The sequence below is a fragment of the Cornus florida genome, unplaced genomic scaffold (assembly GCF_030987335.1).
Source record: "Cornus florida cultivar Cherokee Brave unplaced genomic scaffold, ASM3098733v1 CherokeeBrave_3.0.0_Hap2_Chr11, whole genome shotgun sequence".
In the NCBI taxonomy this organism is placed as follows: Eukaryota; Viridiplantae; Streptophyta; class Magnoliopsida; order Cornales; family Cornaceae; genus Cornus; species Cornus florida.
The window spans coordinates 76642159-76659281 of NW_026775581.1; the positions used below are offsets into that span (position 1 = coordinate 76642159).

Sequence of the window (17123 nt, forward strand, 5' to 3'; positions counted from 1 at the left end):
TGGTCCATAACTCCAATGGCACATTGTAAAAAATAATACAACTGGAATGCTAGAGAAATTGCTTTTGAAAAGGTCCATTCTAACAATAAGCTTGCCTCCAATGACAGTTCCGGCTAACTCTTGCTTCCAAGTATAATTGGCCTAAATTTTGATATAATGAGAGGATAGTAGGACCGTTTCAGGTTTCTGTTATGTCAAAGTATGCACGATTCAATTATACCTAGAGAGAAGGTGAATAAGTCTATTGGATATTAATATGTATAATTAACTTCTTAGATTCTTGTTAATACTTGTTCAATTTTTAGTTAATTAATTAAACACATGTCTCAATTGCAATTACAGAGACACGTAAAACAATACGTAAATGAAAACAAAAGAACAAGATTTTTATGTGGAAAACATTAAAAGGGAAAAAATCACTGGACCAAGTCTACCCATGATCAATCCACATGGTTCTAATTCCTAGATTTTTATTACTTCCACTACGAGAAAGGTATTAAAGACTACATTGAACAGACTTTACTCTAAGAATTCCCTAGTTACCTTTGACCCAAACTCATATCAGAAGATTTTCACGATCTCTGCTGCTACTAGACTACAAACTTTATTATTAATCCTTAATCATAAGATTTGCTTGGTTGATTGATTTGTTTGACTGTCTTTGATGTATTCTTTGCTTTGAATCTCTTAATGGTCTATGATAAATCCCAGATTAAATCTCAAAGCTTTTCTTTCTCTCTAAAATAAATATTCTTTCAAATATGTGTTAGAAACCTGAAGAGATACTCTAGATTGACTATAACCACGTATTTATAATGGTGTCATAGGAAGCTATATTCTTTTAAAATTCTCTTTTGAGAGAGTTTCCAAACACGTGTTTCCAAATAGGTTGATTGATTGAGTTTCCACTCTCATTGCTTCAATCAATCAATTAACAAAACTTAAAATGAAATAGTACAAACATAAGAATGACTGACTTGACCAGAAAACCCTAATCACCTTACCAAAGCATAATACTGTCTAATAAAAATATATAAATAAAATGATATAAAGTTATAAAGCATAAAGCATGAATCATAAATCATCTTCATCATCATCCTTGCCTTAATCCCACATGACTGGGGTTGGCCACTTGAATTCTCTCTCTCCAATCTTTTCTCTCATGTTATTTCCCCTACCATGTTTAACTTTTTAAAATCATTTTTAACAACCTCATCCCATGTTATTTTGGGTCGCCCATTCCGTCTTTTACCTTCTATGACAACTAGTCTCCCTCACTTAATCAGCGTGTCTCTAGGTCTCCGATAGATGTGTCCAAACCATCTCAATCTACTCTCTCTAATTCTTTCACAAACGGGTGCTACACCTAATTTTTCTCTCACACTCTCATTAGAAACTTTATATTTTCTAGTCATTCCAAAAATCCATCTTAACATTCTCATTTCCACTACATGAGGGTGTTGTTCTTGTCCCTTTTTTAGGGAACACTCTATCCCATACAACATAGTTGGTCTAATAACGGTCCTATAAAATTTTCCTTTTAGCTTATGTGTGATTCTTTTATCACATAATATTCCACTAGCTTGCCTCCAATTTGTCCAACCCGCACCTATTCTACTAGTTATGTCATTATCTATCTCTTCTTCTTTTCTTTTTCTTTTTTTCCTTTTTTTTTCTTTATATATATATATATATATATATATATATATATTATCAACACTAGGTACCTAAATTAATTCTTTTGAGTAACCTTTTGGTTTTGAAGTTCTATCATTATATTATAATTGTCCAACCCTTTGTTACATTTACACTCCATATACTCAGTTTTAGTTCGATTAATTCTCAATCCTTTCCATTTTAGAGCATTTTTACACATTTTTAGTTTTATTGTTAAGTTCTCTTTAGAGGTATCCAAGAGCACAATATCATCGACAAACATCATACGCATTGGAATCTCATTTTGGAAGTCTTTTGTTATTTCATCTATGATTATTACAAAAAAGGTAAGGGCTTAGAATCCATCCTCTGTATAATCCTATGTTTATGGATTTTTGCATTTATATACATATCTTGGATTCTTTTTAAAAATTTTAAGGGAACTTGTTTTATTTGTAGGGCCCGCCAAATTATATCTCTTAGGACCCTGTCTTACGTTTTTTCTAAGTCTATAAAAGCCATATGAAAGTCTTGTTGCTTACTTCTATGTGTTTTAGCTAATTGTTGATCTCCCCGGAATAAATCTGAATTGGTTATTTGATACCATGGACTCCTTCCTTAGTCTTTGTTCTATTACCCTTTCCCATACTTTCATTGTATGACTCATTAATATAATTCCTCTATAGTTGCCACAATTTTGTATATCCTTTATATTTTTGTAAAGTGGTACTATTGTACTTTCTCTCCATTCATTCATCATCATATATTGTTTTACGGTATTAATAAACAACTTTGTTAGCCATTCATTACCTAACGTTCGCCAAGCCTTAAGGGGAATATTATCTGGGCCTACCGTTTTATTACTCCCCTTCTTAGGTGTGTCCTCTACCTCCTTGTTGGTGATTGTATCAATTATTCCTATGTCAACTTCATTTCCTTCTACTTCTTCTTTAAGGTATTCCTAATTTAATGGAATTTGAAAGTAATTTTTCCATCTATTTAATATATCGCTCTATTTGAGTAATATTGTGTTAACTATGTCCTTAATACATCTAATTTGGTTTAGGTTAAGATGTTGGTTTGAGACGCTCTCCCCAGGAATTACTTTATAATCGTTTATATGAAGTCCATTCCCTTCTTCCATTCAAGCAATAGTCAATTTATGTTTTACTCATTCCACTTTTATATGTTATTAGATGTTTTTCTCTCTTTTTAAGGAAGTATTAGCTACATCTAAGTCATATACATTTGCAAAGTCTAAAATTATTTCTCTTATCTCATTTTGCTCTCCAAAACCATATCCTCCATGGATTCGTTTATATCCCAACCTATTAACTTTTACATGTTTGTTAAAGTCCCCCCACCTACCAAAATACTCTCATCATTTGATATAGATTGTATTAATTCATCTAAAAAGATGCAGAAAAATTTCTTTATAGTGTCATCTAATGCTCCTTGAGGAGCACATGCACTTATTATATTCAAGATATGTTTATCTAGCTTTTTTACCCTTGTCTTCTCACCTCTACGACTTTATCCCTCGTGTAGTGATCAACTACTATGCCTACTCTGCTTCGTTGGTTATCCTTTTCCCCCCGAATAGAGAAGCTTGTATCTTATATCCCTCCCCAATCTCTCTAGGTTTTTTTTTTTTTTTTTTTTTCCTTATTTTTTTACTTTCATGTAAGCAAATTATGTTGACTTTTCTTCGTTTTAAGGTATCCACTAGTTCATTGCAACTATCGATTAATGTTCCTATGTTCTATGTTACTAGATAAATTTTTTGTGACTTATTTTTGTGGTACTTTTCACATCCGGCCTTAGATATTGGCAATAGGCGAGTCAAGATAAAAAAACTAAAAAGATAAATAATTAGAGAAAACAAAAAATAATATGGAATGTAATACTAACACTGATACACAATAAAATAAGATATAATACTACTACTAACAGTACTAATAATAGTAATATTAATTGTTAGCATTTATGATACCACGATTTATGGTATAACTTACCATAATAGCCGAGATATGATAGGCCCAAATCATGGGATGCGATTTACCATATTATCTGTGAGATATGATAGCCACTAATCATGTATTTGACTTTATTTACGCATATGTCTAGGCATAGAATATGCAATGATTTGATTTTGTTTCTTTTCTTGTAATATGAGCATGTGCTCATTTTATCTATAAATACTAGAGCTGTGAATGGGTAATTCATCTCATTCAAGCCTTAACGCAATTCTCTCTTTTCTCTTCTTTTTATATTTCTACTTGGTATCAGAGCTAACACCTTTCCACACCTTTCAGCAGCCTTGCTACTTGTGCGACAGCTACCTTAGGCTGTTTGTGACATCGTGTGACATTGCTTACACATGTTTTTCTGTGTTGCTGTTTTGTAATCGAAAATAGGTATTTTTAAGTTTTACAATTTCTTTTTCACTCTTCTAGGGTTACGTAAATTGGGATAGTTGGTTTCCAACACCTAGAAGGGTTTGGGTAAAAAAAACAAAATTAGTTTACAAAAAGGTTCCGAATATTAAGAAGGAGGCTGTCTGGCTATATGTAAGTGGGCAGCGCTCCTTAAAAAAGGTATGTATTTGGATTTTTTTAGGAATGGTCTAAGGAGACATTGTTAATGGTTTGAGGAGACCCTTTGATTTATTAACAGAATTTGTGGTGTTTTTGGAGTTCTTTTTATTGTCGTGTGACAGATTATGGCAGATTCAGGGTCCTCGACTGTTAATTCTCTTGGCTCACGTTCTGTGGGTGGTGGTGCCATTTTTTCCACCAACTCATCAGAAAATCTAGGACTTCAAATCACCACAATGAAGTTGGATGGTTCCAACTATTTGATTTGGGCACAGTCTGCCAAGATGTTCATTGGTAGCAAAGGCAAGATTGGCTATATTACTGGTTTTGAGAAAGAGTCAGCTGAGTCAGAGAAGGCATATCCACAGTGGTTTGCAGATAACGCTATGGTTATGTCTTGGCTAGTCAATTCGATGCAACCAAACATAACTGTTGGCTATATGTTTATGAAGACTGCTAAGTAGATTTGGGATTCAGTTCAACGCACTTATTCTCAGAGGCAAAATAATGCACGAATTTTCCAGCTGGGGCGAGATATCACCAGGATTTCTCAGGGTGACTTAACAGTTTCAAGTTACATCGCCAAGCTTCGTGCTATTTGGGAGGAGATGTCATATTATGATTCCTTCCACTCTTGGAAGGATCCAGATGATGCAGTTTTATCTGCAGGAATTGTGGAAAAGAATCGAGTGTTTCAGTTTCTTGCCGGGTTGAACAACGAGTTTGAGTATGCTCGTGTTCATTTATTGGGCTTATCTTCATTCCCTACTCTTGAGGATGCATATTCCTATGTGTTGTCAGATGAGAGCCGCTGGACTCATCCATTAGGTGTTGCTTCTGTTGGTCATTCTGCTATGGCAGTTCGGATTCCCAACCTTTCAGGAACTTCACCATCCCAGTTAGTTCAGGGCACTACCATCGGTCCTCCTCTAGGACGACAACGTGGACGGTATGACCATTGCGGAAAAATTGGTCGTATCAAATCTCATTGTTATGCTCTACATGGACGTCCACCGTAACAAAAACAACAGCCTCGATCCTCTGCACATTCTGTTACACAACCAGTCTCGTTATCAACTCCTGACAACCCTGCCTCTACATCTTCTGCCACAGTTACCTTGACTCAAGCTGATTTGGACAAGTTCAAGCAATTCTTCAACCAAATGGAGGCATCATCTCAACCAACCTCCACTTATGCCCACTCAGGTACTATTGCGTCTGCACATAGCATATCTACATCTTCAACACCATGGATCATTGATTCTGGTGCTTCAAACAATATGACTGGTATGTCCTCACTCTTCCAATCTTATAGTATCTGCTCTGGCCAACGCAAGGTCCGCCTTGCGGATGGCTCTCCATCTTCCATTGCTGGGAAGGGTCACATATCAGTTACTCCTTCATTAACTTTATCAAATACACTTCATGTTCCAAAGTTGACTACAAATCTTATTTCTGTTAGTAGCGTTACCAAACAATTAAATTGTAGTGTAACGTTCTTTCCCTCTTATTGTATTTTTCAGGATCTGGTGTCGAAACGGACGATTGGCAGTGGGCGTGAAGTGGACGGTTTATACCTATTGGATGCTCCTTTGTCACCGCAAGCACATTCAGCTTCATTTTCTAATATTGTTTCATCTAATAAAGCCCAGCTTATGCGTTGGCACATGCGTTTAGGACATATTTCTTTTGGTTATTTGAAACATTTATTTCCTTCCTTATTTTATAACGTGGCAGTGTCAGATTTATCCTGTGAAACATGTCATATGGCTAAACATATTCGTTCCAATTATCCTGCTAGTAGTAATAAATCTGCTTTAACACCCTTTGAACTTGTTCATTCAGATGTGTGGGGTCCTTGCCCAGTTACTTCTAGTCTTGGATTTCGATATTTCGTGTTGATCATTGATTCTCATAGTCGTGTTACTTGGGTTTATCTTATAAAAACCAAAAATGAGGTATACACCATTTTTAAAAATTTTATGACAATGGTTCAGACTCAATTTGGTTGTACCATTAAAAAATTCTGATCTGACCAGGGTACAGAGTACACTTATGGGTAGGTACAATGGTTATGTACAGAATTTGGGATTGCGCATCAGCTGGCTAATGTTAAAACTCCTCAACAGAATAGTCGTTCTGAGAGAAAGAATTGCCACATCCTTGACTTAGCCAGAGCAATCTGCATTGGCATGAATGTTCCCCAGTCATTTTGGGGAGATGCAGTTCTTACCGCTGTTAACATCATTAATAGGACTCCTTCTGGGATTCTTAACTTTGCAGCCCCACTCTCAATCTTACATCCAAATTCATCTCTATTTTTTATTCCTCCACGAGTCTTCGGGTGTGTGTGCTTTGTTCAGCAATTGGGGCAAACTCGTACAAAGCTTGACCCCAAGGCTTTGAAGTGTGTGTGTTTTTAGGTTATTCTCACTCTCAAAAAGGTTATAGGTGTTACCATCCTCCCAGTCGTCGGCGGTTTATATTCATAGATGTTTCTTTCTTTGAGCATACACCATACTATAGTGGTTCAGTTGGTTCTCAGAGTGAATGGTTCCTATTGAATATAATGGATGATCACCTTCTTCCGTCTTCAACTTCTCTACCATTACCTGTTTCTTCTTCTATAATTCCTCCTCGTGATACCCCTCTAGCAGGGAGAATTGTTCCTTTTTCACAGGTTTATAATCGGAGACAACAGGTACAAGCTCCTACTCCCACGATTGACTGCCCTGTTCCTTCGGCACCAGCTCTGCCTTCTCAAGCTATTGTTTCGCTTAATGATCGCCCCATTGCTCTTCAAAAGGATAAACGTTCTTGTACTTACCCTATTTCTAATTTTGTTTCTGATTATGCTCTCTCACCCTCCTATCGGAGTTTTCTTATTTTTGTTGCCTCGGTTCCTATTCCTTCCAATGTTGCAGATGCGCTAGCACAACCTCAATGGCGTGATGCTATGACAGAAGAACTACAAGCACTTGAGAAAAATCAGACTTGGGACATGGTTTCGCTTCCTATTAGACGAAAGGCTGTGGGTTGTCGTTGGGTGTTTACAGTTAAGCATAATTCAGATGGGTCAGTTGCTCGTTACAAGGCCCAATTGGTTACCAAGGGTTAGGCTCAGACTTATTGCATAGATTATCAAGAGACCTTTGCCCCTGTTGCCAAGATGAATACCATCCGCGTATTATTTTCTGTTGCTGCAATTCGGTCTTGGCCTCTATTTCAGTTAGATGTCAAGAATGCCTTTCTTAATGGTGATTTGCAGGAGGAGGTGTACATGGTTCCTCCTCCGGGCTTTCATTCTCCTACTCATTCTGGTATGGTATGTCGTCTTCGTCGTTCTCTATATGGCCTCAAGCAGTCTCCTCGAGCTTGGTCTGATCGCTTTGGCACTGCTATGCTCAAGTTTGGTTTCCATCAAAGTGCAGCTGATCATACCATGTTTTTACGTCATTCAGGCAGTAAGACAGTTGCTTTCATTATGTATGTCGATGATATTATTCTTACCGGCGATGATACTACCGGAATTAATGAGGTTAAGAGCTATCTTGGCCGTCAGTTTGAGATTAAGGATCTTGGTCCCCTACGATACTTCTTGGGCATTGAGGTGGCTCGCTCCAAGACTGGCATTTTCATCTTTCAACGCAAGTATGTTCTTGACTTGCTTTCTGCTTCTGGTCAGCTTGGCGCTCATCCTGCTGATACTTCGATTGAGCAGAATCATCGATTGGCTGATTCTGAGGGAGAGTTGTTGTTAGATATTGGTTAGTATCAACGACTTATGGGGAAGCTCATCTATTTATCCATAACTCGACCTGACATTGCTTATGCCGTGAGTGTCGTGAGTCAATTCATGCACTCTCCTCGTGCCCCACACCTTGATGCAGCTATTCGGATTCTTCGCTACTTAAAAGGGTGTCCAAGCCGTGGTATTTTGTTTGCTAATCATGGTCACTTACGTGTTGAGGCTTGGACAGATGTTGATTATGCAGGATCAATTTCAGATAGGAGGTCTACTTCAGGTTATTGTACCACTATTGGTGGTAACTTGGTTACTTGGCGCAGTAAAAAGCAGGATGTTGTCTCTCGATCTAGTGCAGAGGCAGAGTATAGGGCTATGGCTCTTGGGGCAGGTGAGTTGCTTTGGCTGAAAACCTTGATGACAGACTTGTGCCTTCTAGTGTCGCTTCCATTCTCACTCTACTGCAATAACAAGTCTGCCATTAGCATAGCAGCAAATCTCGTTCAGCATGAAAGGACTAAGCATATAGAGGTGGACCGTCACTTCATTCGAGAGAAGATCATCTCTGGTCAAATTTGCACTCCATTTGTCACAAACTCTCAGCAGCTTGCAAACATTCTTACAAAGGGCGTCAGCAAGATTGTGTTTGAGAATGCATTGTCCAAGTTGGGCGTTTTAGATATCCACACACCAACTTGAGGAGGAGTGTTAGCATTTATGATACCACGATTTATGGTATAACTTACCATAATAGCTGAGATATGATAGGCCCAAATCATGGGATGCGATTTACCATATTATCTGTGAGATATGATAGCCACTAATCATGTATTTGACTTTATTTACGCATATGTCTAGGCATAGAATATGCAATGATTTGATTTTGTTTCCTTTCTTGTAATATGAACATGTGCTCATTTTATCTATAAATACTAGAGCTGTGAATGGGTAATTCATCTCATTCAAGCCTTTATGCAATTCCCTCTTTTCTCTTCTTTTTATATTTCTACTTTAATAATAACAGTTGGTACTATGTTTTCTTCTACACCTAAATGTCCTATAGCTGTACTTACACCTATCTACTAGGCCTAAGTATCCTGTAAATAAGCAAATATCAAGAGATCCCACTCAAGAAATCTCATTCAAGAATGTAGAAAAAAATGTATTAGAAAGAAATTAAGAACAAAAATCAACACGCTCTTTTGAATTTCTCTCCTATATTTTTATTACCAAATATTTCTGACTTGCACACTAATGGACCGGCAGCTCTTTGTTAGGATTGCACACACTATTGGCAAATAGATCAGATAAAAGCACGCACACAAGCAAAACGAGATTTACGTAGTTTAACAAATTGCCTACATCCATGGGCGAAAATTGATTACAAACTTAACTCACTTTTTCTCTCTACAATTTTTTTTTTTTTTTTTTTCTTTTCTCTCTCAATCCTAGTCTCTCACACCCATCTCTATTCATAATCTCTTCAAACCCAATTCCTTGTTGGACAAAAATTTCCCAACTTGTGACAAGGAGTTACCATATCAATTACAACTCTACAATAACTTATTTCCCAAATCTTCAACCTTTTTTCCCAAGTCTTCTGGTTTCTTAAACTAGAAAAGGAAACTGTCTCCCGCACATATCAGGCAAGCACAACCGGTTCCACTAAAGTGCATCCGGTTCCACTTCTTCGAATCACTATTCTGACCATTCTGTCCAAGTGCAACAAGTTCCATTAAAATGGAACCAGTTCCACTTTTTCACCATAATTTGAGTCACAACCCTAACACTCTTACCATAGAAAATAATTTACACCTTTTATACATATATTTTTAATTTGTCCGGGTGGCTACAAACAAATCATATAAGCAGCCAATTTCAAGGTTAGAAATACATCGGCTACATTTTCTTTTGCCTATTGTTTCTTTCCTTTTCCTCAGGATGCTGCTACATACAGTATTTTTTTCCTTGGTCCTTTGCATGCATGGGCATGCTAACTTCCTTACCAAGATAATCCATGTTTCAACACAAATCAAAATATTATTTTTTTGCATGATTATTTGTATATACTAGAGAAACAATGTCAAAAACTAATGTAAGAGGAGAGGAGTAAATCAACTAATTTTCAACTTAATTCAAAGACGATTTAAAAACTTCTTTCCCACATAATTAAGAGCCTTTTGTACTCTAATTTTTGCCTCATCTCGTTATCCAATAACAAAAAACTCTGTACATGAGCAATACTCCTATATATTTATAAATAAATAAATAAATAAAACTTAAATCAATTATAACAAGTCATTAGATATTCAAATTTAGCTACGTCTAATGGTTAAAACTATTGGTTATTAATATGAACTTTCTCTAGGTTAGTAACATTTTGTTCCTTAAGTCCACAACTCGCAAAATATAGACATTGTTCCTTGTTTGATTCCAATGTCTATTTAATATTTCTTTCATCTAAGAAGTCGCATGCAACAACACTCAGCTGCTATATACTTAGCTTCAACTGTAGATTACGAAATTAAATTATATTTCTTCAAGACCAAGCCACTCAGTTTGTGCCCAAGTTCAAATATACGCTTCCTAGCATCTAGGCTTCCTACAATCAGCATCAATGTATCCCACTAATATACAATATAAGTAAATAGAATATCTTAATCCAAAATCTAGAATTCCATTTTCATAACTTATTATTCATTTTACAACCTTCGTATATGTGACTCTATTGCATCAGATTGATATCTAGTGCACAAACTAACATTAAATGCAGTGTTTGGCCTACAAGTAATTAAAAACTTTCTATTATAATTCTATATTGCAACGCATACCACTAGGATCTTTACTTACCTTACCTCCTACACTAATAGCAGTGGTTACATGTTTAGTGGATTATAACCCAAACTACTCCTTAACTATTCCCTAGCAAACTTAGATTGAGAAATACAAATCCCATCATATAATTGCCTAACTTTTAATCCCAAGAGGGCAAATTTACCAACCATGCTAGTTTCAAAAAATTTCTCACTTGTTTTGAAAATTAATGGGCTATTTTATCAGATGTGGAACCAAAAACTAAATCATATACATAAATTTGAGAAATTAATAGATCTTCACCACCCTCTTTATGAATGAATCTTATCAACCCTTACCAATGGTTGTAGCCTAGTAGTACTTCCTCATATTCCAAACTAGAAGGTTGATGGTTTAAGTTCCCATAGAGGCAAAGAGGGTTTATGAGTTTGTTTCTTGTCAAGGTAAAAATAAAAAAAATAAAAAAAATAAAATCAGGATTTCCTCTTAACGAATATGTAGTTAATTTCTCATTCCACACTTATGGAGCTTGTTTTAAGCAATAAAGTGCATTTTTTAAAATAAAATACATAATTAGGATTTTCATGAGCAATAAATGCCTTCAGTTGTTCCACATATACTTCTTATAATATATCATTTACATTAGGCTAAAATATTTTAGATTAGGCTTCATATTAAACCATATTTCTTATTGAGTGTCTTTTCAATGCTTGGCCTCAAATAAAATCTTGTTAGTGCATTATATGCTGTGTTAATTGCTTCGGGCCAAAATGTTTTGTCAAACCACAAGTGTTAAGCATAAAACACTTGAATTACTCTCATTTTTTCTTTCAACTATAATTTAGGTATGTTTTATCTGTAGAGAATTCATGTTTAATTCCTAGATTATTACAGTAATCGATATATTCTCGAAGGAATTCTCTACAATTACCACTTCTAATTCTGTCAATTTTATGACCTTTTTTGTTTTAAATTCTTTAACAAATTATTTTGATAAAGGCATCAATTTTTCTCCTAAGAATGCAACCAACATGTACCTAGAAAAACTATCAACTATAACTAGAATATACCTCTTACCACTTCTACTTTCAATCCTAATTGGACCCATCAAATCCATGTCTAATATTAGACCTAGTGGCGTAGAGGTATTGGTGTCATTTATGGAAATAAGCAATCTCCATAGACAGTGTAGCTTGTTCCAAAGCTTTTATTTTTCTAAGTAAAATATTTTCTATTTTCCTAGTTTAGCAATTAGAATTTTGGATTGGCAATTTCCAAAATATATCTCCTAAATTCAAGTTCCATTGGATATAATTTATCTGACAACTCTAGAATCTTATAGTTTTAGGTTGAGAAAGTCATATATTTACACAAAAGTATTTCTAAGAAGGGTTGCTTCAACAATAGATATTACTTAATTTTGGATATTTTTTTATATTGCAAAATCACTTTTTAAGTAAATTTTTCAGTCTCATATTCAAAGGTTAGTTATGTAATTTCATCACATTAAATGATGGAGAAAGGTTATTTGTTATATTTTATAGTTTAGGGCTTCTCTTTTTTTTTTTTTTTTTTTTTTTTTTTTTTTTTTTTTTTTTTTTTTTTTTTTTAAAGATCAAGGGGGTTATTTGCAAATACAAGAATTTTCGTGTTTTACGTTAATCGAAATTAGATTCATCACAATGAGACTTAGAATTAACAAATTCATTATGTGAGGCATCCCAAGAAATATTACCATCCTTAAGTAGACTTGTTTATACTTCACAATCGCTATCAAAATTTATATCAAACATACTTAGAATCATGACTATCATGCATCTATTGGAATATATTGGAATATTCCTATTATAAGCATAATTAGTCGGTATAATCGGTGGGATAATTAGTGAAATTTAACCAATGGGCATAATCAGTGGAATTTTACCACAATTATTCTAATTATATTTCTATCTAATATAAATACATGGGAGTAGAGGTGTCAGAACTACTCTACAACCCTTTCTTCTATTCTCTTTTCTACTATGTCATCTTCTCTCTTACTTTTATCTTCTCTCCAAACATAAATCATCCAAAACCTTACAATATAATTTCAACTTGGTATCAAAGCTAGGTTTCAATATTATAAGGACTCTACGGTACTCAAAAGAGTTGAAAGAGGCCTAGAAGTGTGCTGATGTTAGCGTCAGTGCTGACGTTAGCATGTTGGGGCTTAAAATTCCTCACCCTGGATCGTTAGTTGATGGAGTCTCATTTGTTGGATTTTTTTTGCTTTCATCCATCACAGAGGGATGCGACTAAGCAGTGTTGATTTTGTTGCATGATTTGAAGCATCCAACTCAAGTTTGGTAATTATGTGTTTGTTGGGTTGATTTCTCGTTGGGTTCATCCTTTAGATTCGTTGTTTGGTCTTTGGATTTTGTATTTATTCTTCACATATGATGTCGGAAGTCAGTGGCAGCTCTACAAGTACTAAAAAAGGTGGATTAGGTTGTGTCTTGGCCATTGGACGGAATCAATTACTTAGCATGGTCTCGATCACGCCGTTTGTCAGTTCAGGCATGTGGCTTGTGTGGTTTTTTGATTGAAGAGTGCAACTAGAGTCATCCTATCCCTGTTATGATCAATGGGTATGAGACAATTCATAGGTGATGTCTGGGTTACTACATTCCATGCAACCACAAATCATTCGTGGATACCTTCTTCATTCAGCCCGTGACATTTGGACAGATGTATCTCATAATTAGTCTAGAGGAATGATGCACAAGTCTATGAATTACGAAAGAAGGTCCGTTAAAACAAAAAATGAGATATGACTATTGCATAGTATTATCTGAGTTTAATAATCTTGTGGCAAGAGTTGGAATATTATAGGACTTCGAACCAAAATGTGCTAGTGATAGTGTCAAATTTCAAAAACTTCTGGATAAGAAGCGCGTGTATAATTTTTTAGCTCGGCTTAACATGGAGTACGATCAGATTCATATTCAGGTGCTTTGTAAGAATCCCTTCCCATCTTTGAGACAAGCTTATGCATATATCGGGCATGAGGAGAGTTGTAGAAGTGCCATGTTTCACTCTATAACTCAGAATAACTCTGTTTTAGCTTCCATTCCTCACAGAGACCAGCGGGTCACAATAACCGAGTGGTGATGGCAAGAGTGGGGGTTTTGACCTAGTGGTGATAGCGAGAGTGCCCAAAATCCCACTGCAGCGGGCTCGTTTAAAGGAAGCAGGCCCATTAGCTCTCGTGGGCCTGTTCGCTACCCTGGCTAGCCGGCCTGCGATCACTTAAATATTTTTTAGGGTGGAATTAAAAATAATAAAAAAAAGCAAAACGGCATTGTTTTGCAATGGCTAGGATTTTTTATTTTTTTTTCAAAGGGGGCAAAAGTAAAGGCCTTTTTGGCTGACCAATTACCCCCTAAAGCTGTTTTTTCCACTTTTTATTTAAAAAATCAGTTAATAAATAATATAGTCCTTACGTAAGGCTTGGTTAGCCATCTCCGGTGATGCAGTTATAGGTGCAGACCAAACTAGGGTAAAGCTATGGGACCGAGTGAAGGAAAATTATGTGCTTCAACTTGTTCGTCCATCTTCCAGGGTTCCAAATTGTCTGATGAATCGTTGGTCCATCATACAGAAAATAATGACCAAATTTTTTGGATGCATGGCTACAATCAATAAGAATCACCCTAGTAGCTATAACAATGAAGATATGGTTAGTTTTTTACTGTATTAAATTTAACTCGTAAATATTTTAAACATTCTACTTCTAATTACTTGTAAATACCAGTAAATGGCATTTGCATTGTGCTGAACAAGACGGGAATAACAACCCAAAACAATAAGATAAGAGAAAGAGTGGATTTGACAATGATGCAGATATGCAATCTACTACATGTAGTCATGCAGCTACGCCACCAACTTCAAATTCAGTTGAATCTTCATAAAACATCGGAAAAATGATTCACCCAATGTTGAGGAATGTTAACCGCTTAAATGACCACCCAGAAGAAAAGTGACGTAGCAACGTCGAGATAAAAGTTCGAGTTTGAATTCAATGCATAGTTCATTCCCAAAGAGTTTTAAGGATCTTAAATCCTATATTGAGATGGAATTAGATAATCTCGCGAATGTGAAAACAATGCGAAAAACAAGAAAAAAGGATAAAGAAAAGACAAGACAGCTGGAGATTCAGGAGAAACTATTGGGAAAAGAAAAAGGAGATCAAGCTAGTATATCCAAATTCGATGCCAACAGTAGAAGGGCAATAGTGGATTAGTATGCGACAATGGGAGATATCGGAATCTATGCGACAAAAGTTTTCATATCCTATTTATTTACTTAATCCGGGCTTGGATATTGTATTGTTTCAATTACTTGTAATTGTTTTTAATCACATGATAGTGGATATTGCATTTTTTTTTTTTTTTTGCTATTTTATTCCATAATATAATGTATTGTTTTTAGATTAATGTAGTGATGATTCTCAAATGATGAGCAAAGAAGTTATTATATATGATAAAAACATATAATTGTTAAAATATAGGTGTAAAATATAACCATTATAAATATAGCTGTTATAATATATCCGTTATAAATATAGTTGTTGGTAATAAAAAAATATATTATTATTCTTAAAGTGCAAAAATCCGAAGAGGCTACTGCAGCGCTAAAACCTGGAAAGCAGAAGCTGCCTACGTGGCTCGTGGAAAAACTGACGTGGACCAAAGGGCCTTTGGCCCAATGGTATAACCTCCCCATCTTTAAAGAAGAGGGGAGGGGTTCGAGCCCTAATGTGGGCAAAAAAGTGTGTGTGTGTTCGCTTTACCATCCAAAAAAAAAAAAAAAAACTAACGTGGCTCTAGGAAAAGTTAACGTGGCTGATTTAGAAAGCAAAATTCTAGAGAGGTTGCTGCGGATAGCCTAAAGTGTGACGACCTCTGTGGGCGGGTGTGATATGGGCAGGTGCAAGACACTAGACGAGCTACCACACTGGCAGACTACAGAGTGTCATGATCCCACATCACTTGGGAAGATGAAGCGTTATATGTATGGTTCAACACCCTTCTATGACACCATGATAACCGTGAACCCAGGTTCACACCCTTCTATTACACAACGCATTTTAAAGCCATGATAACCATGGATCCATCAAAATTCCAAAGTTAAGCGTGCCTACTCTAAATTAGTACCAGGATGGGTGACCTCCTAGGAAGTCTCCATTCCGGAGGACCCAAAAATGGACAATATTGTGTCTAGGTAGGGTGAGGGTTGTTACAAATAGTATTAGAGCTAGAGCCCAGGCAGAAGTGTGGCCAATGAGGACATTGGGAACCCACATCATTGGGGAAGGTGAAGTGTTATATGTAAGGTTCCACACCCTTCTATGACACAACGCTTTTTAAAGCTGTGATAACCGTAAACCCATCAGAACTCCAAAGTTAAGTGTGCGAGTAATACTAGGATGGGTGACCTCCTCGGAAGTCTCTGATCCGAGGGAGCCAAAAACCCACTAGAGGTTAAGGTGGAGAATGGTCTAGCTCAGCAAGGGCATTTACTCATATGTCTGAGTTTCAGAACGACGTCTAAGCCAAACAATGGGGACTTTACCCATCTCATTATAGATGAATTGTAGACACTTTGAGGCATCATGGCTCGCTTCAGTACTCCATCTGCCCTAACTTCTACTATAGTCTCATCTTCTTTTAATTTAGCTCAAAAAAAGGTATATATGCAAGTGTTTTTAGGGTCTTTCCACCCTTTTGGGATATTGATTCTGGAGCCTCTAATCATATAACAGGTTCTTCTAATCTTTTCTCCTCTTATTCTTGTTCTGGTAGTGATAAGGTTAGTGTTCCAAATGGCTCTTTGTCATCTATTTCTGGAAAGGAGCTTGTCTAGTGTTCCTCGTCTATTCCATACTACATGTTCTAAATTTTTCTACCGATTTGCTTTATGTGGGCCAAATCATTGAGTCACTAAATTTTTCTGTGACATTTTTTTGTACTCATCATATGTTTCAGGAATTGGGGATGGGGAGAACGATTAGTAGTGGTAAGGCACATAGTGGTCTATATCTACTCGAGACTTTTTTTTTTTGTGATAACTTTTCTTCTTATTTGTCTCTTCATGTTTGTAATTCACATACACTTCACCAAATACATTAGTGGCTTACGTATCTAGGTCGTCATTCTATTAGTGCATTAGAGTTACTTTTTCCTATTTCAGTTAAATAGTGTAACAAAGCGAATTTTATTTGAGATGCTTGTGAGTTTGCAAAACATCAAAGATATTATTATACTATTAGT

At 35.9% G+C, this 17123-nt stretch overlaps 1 long non-coding RNA gene across 1 annotated transcript in view; it reads right to left on the reverse strand.

The window, feature by feature from the left end:
- The window catches only part of LOC132283212 (uncharacterized), a 115610-nt gene that overhangs the window by 35365 nt on the left and 63122 nt on the right, over positions 1-17123 (reverse strand). The window lies entirely within an intron of this gene.